We start from the raw sequence: 3,187 nt of genomic DNA, 5'->3' as shown, positions 1-3,187 counted from the left end.
GTGGGGCTCCTGCTGTGCCAACGGCCCGGTTCACCAAAAAAAGGCAGGATTATACTATTCTTAACCCATTCTGGGCGGGAACCCCTTTTGGTGTTTTAAGCATGATGTTATACTATAGCTATTTATTTATTTTTATCGTGAAAATATGGCGCAAATCTTTGAATATATATATTCATTCACAGTGAACGTTTTTAACTCAAAGAATTGCTTCTAGGTCCCTGGAAGAACATGTTTTCAGATGGGGATCGGCGGCCAAATACAGACAATTCTGTGGGTCCTTGACTACTGATTGCAACTAATTGCAAAATGGCTTATACTGGATCTCTTGTCCACTATAGTCCCTTCCTAACATTTTTATTTGTTGATGGAATTGTCAGCATATTTAGTCTCAGTTTTAGTCATCATAGCTTAGTTTTCATTTAGTTTCCACTGACATAGAAACATATGTTTTTTTAAGAAAACTGTATAAGCCATTTTTCTAAATGGGTGGATCAGTCACAACCAGAGAGAGAGCAGAGCAGAGAGGAGAGAAGGAGGGAAATCATGAAAGGAGGAAATTATAAGAAAAATATCAGTCCGGAAATGAACGGGGGAAGAGGGAAATAAGGAAGAGAGAATAAGGAAGGCTATATACTACTGTATGTTTTAGAGTTTTACTGTCCAAATCTGTGCTGTTTTTGACGGCAACATTTGATTTTAGTTTTAGTCCTAGTCTTTTAAATAGTTTTCCTTTAGTTTTAGTCACATTTTAGTCACCTGGGATGTTTTAGTGTTAGTCTAGTTTTAGTCGACTAAATCTACAGTTGATTTAGTCGACTAAAATGTGTTTTGGCGGGCCTTGACGCCGTCATAATGTCTGATTTTACACTTGCTGAAAATAGCTGATCTATACAAGCTCACAGCGCGTCGCGCTGCGACGCGTTGTGAGCTTGTAGAACTGCTATTTTCAGCATGCAACCATAAGTGTAAAATTACTTATACTGGATCTCTTGTCCACTAGTCCCTTCCACACATTTTAAAAACGTTGTGCTGTGATATTCAAAGATTTGCACACGTTTTCATGAAGAAAATAGCAGATCTACAAGCTTTGTATATGTGCTGTTTTTCAAACGGCTAAAATTTAAAATAATACTTCAAAAGTGGTTCAAAGCTATATATATATATATATATTATATATATATGACACAGATGAGTTCCATGTCTCAATCTGGTTCTGAGTTGCATAGAGGCTTTGGGACGACTAATTTCGTAACACACTCAGCAACACACAGAGAGAGAGAGAGAGAGAGAGTGTGTTGTGTGTGCGTGTGCGTGTGCGTGTGTGTGTGTGCGCACGTGTGCGAGAGTGAGAGAGAGAGCGAGCCTGTGATGAACTTTTACCCGTGGCGTGTTTAAGGTGCGGCCCGTTGGTTCCTCACAGCGCTGTCGAGTATGCAAAACAAACAATCCTGTCTTTTTTTCAGGGAGGGGCTAAAATACAGACCTGCTGAGACACACGGAGCAGCAAGAGATCCAACCGAAAATCACAAGCGCTGCACCTTATTATGCCATTAACCCATTTTGACCTGAGATCAGATTCTAAAAATTGTCTTCTAAATCCTGACAGTTTTCTGAAACTCAGTCGTTCTTCAATTTTTCACAAATAGCAGACCTACAAGCTTGTAGAAATGTGGCACAAATCTTTGAATATATATTCTTTCGTTCTAACGGGGGGGGGGGGCTGGAACAACATATTTTCAGATGGGGGTCGGTGGCCAAATTCAGATAATTCTGGGGGTCTTGACATGAAGACGTTTGAGCACCACTGACATTATAGAAACATAAGGTTTTTTTCTGAAAATTGTTAGGCCTTTTTTTGTTTGTTTTTTGCCTCAGGTCTAAATGGGTTAACCGTTAACCCATTAACACCCCAGAGACAAGATTCTACGATAGTATATATATATTTTTTTTGATAGGCAAAGGCCGTCGGGATCCGGAGTCGAACCCGCGGCACGCCGTCAGGCTGGCTCGGCCAAAATATAAAATAACAAATGGGTTCAAGTGGTTACAAAAGTGTAAAAGTGACACAGATGCTGTGCAGGTCTCGATGGGCTTATCTACAGTATATGCACAAACACCTGGCCTTATTTGAGGACGGTTTTTATTTCTACAGACGGTGCACCCACCCATCAACGCCTCTCTCCCTCCCTTCCTTCCTGACACACACACACACACACGCACACGTTAGATCACTCGTCTGGTGGCCTAGCTCTCAGGCGGGATATAGGAAGTGAGAAAGGACAGTTCGACGCACAGAGAATTGGAACTGGGCCATTTTAATATACCTCCTCCTTACATAAGTGGCTGAAATGAAAATGGGACCAACACCCCGAGCAGGATTGTTTAAACCTGTCTGTAAACCACCATTAATTTAAAAAAAAAAAACACCAAAGACTTTTATTATTATCATTTACACAGCTCCGTGGGGTTGTACGATTATTATTATTATTATAAACTCTAGCCTGGGTATCAAACTGTTGAAACTGTTTCATGACTGTATGCTGTACTGTACTTTGAAAGTTTTGAGGCTTAAATGAGCCGGGTCCGTGTGTGTGTGTGTGTGTGTGTGCGGTATGTGTGCGTGCGTGCGTGTGCGTGCATGCGTGTGTGTCTGTGTGTGTGCGTGAGTGTATATTTTAGGGATAAAGGGATTATATTGTACATATTTATATACATAAAGTGCTGGAGGACATTAAACCAGACAGGTGATGATCAGGCCTGCCTCCTGGTGGCGTTAATCTGCAATGACCGTGTCAGTATGGATGTAGTATTGGCAGTAAAAAAACGAAACCAAAAAAGGTCTGTTTTTAGTTGTTTTTTTTCTTTCTTTTAAATGGTTAGATTGTTCTCTTGTCAAACGTTGGACTGTATTGGAGTCTATATGACATCATGCTGTAATGAGGAAAAAAAAGTGTCTTATATTAAATCTTTATCGAATCAACGTTGATGTGGTGCAGTGTGGTTTTTGGCAGCGAATTTAGATTCTAGTTTTAGTCATAGTCTCTTGGATAGTTTATTTAGTTTTAGTCACATTTTAGTCATCTGGAATGTGACTAAAATGTGAGTTTTAGTTGACTAAATGTCTATTGGCTAAAACTATTAAATGACTCAAATGTATGTTGGCGGGCCTTGATGCCGTCGTAATGAC

At 40.1% G+C, this 3,187-nt stretch overlaps 1 protein-coding gene across 2 annotated transcripts in view; it reads left to right on the top strand.

Moving 5' to 3' along the window:
- fam83hb (family with sequence similarity 83 member Hb) overlaps nucleotides 1-2,984 on the top strand; it is a 60,391-nt gene extending 57,407 nt beyond the window's left edge. For both annotated transcript variants that reach the window (XM_080787640.1, XM_080787641.1), the window contains exon 17: nucleotides 1-2,984. This exon is cut by the window's left edge and continues 1,040 nt beyond it. The gene's annotated coding sequence lies outside the window, so the exon portion shown is untranslated.
- Nucleotides 2,985-3,187: the final 203 nt, after the last annotated feature.

Source organism: Protomyctophum bolini (genome assembly GCF_963924005.1).
Source record: "Protomyctophum bolini genome assembly, chromosome: 17".
Lineage (NCBI taxonomy): Eukaryota > Metazoa > Chordata > Actinopteri > Myctophiformes > Myctophidae > Protomyctophum > Protomyctophum bolini.
The sequence above is the reverse complement of the archived record's forward strand: the minus strand, read 5'-3'. Positions and strand labels throughout refer to the sequence as shown.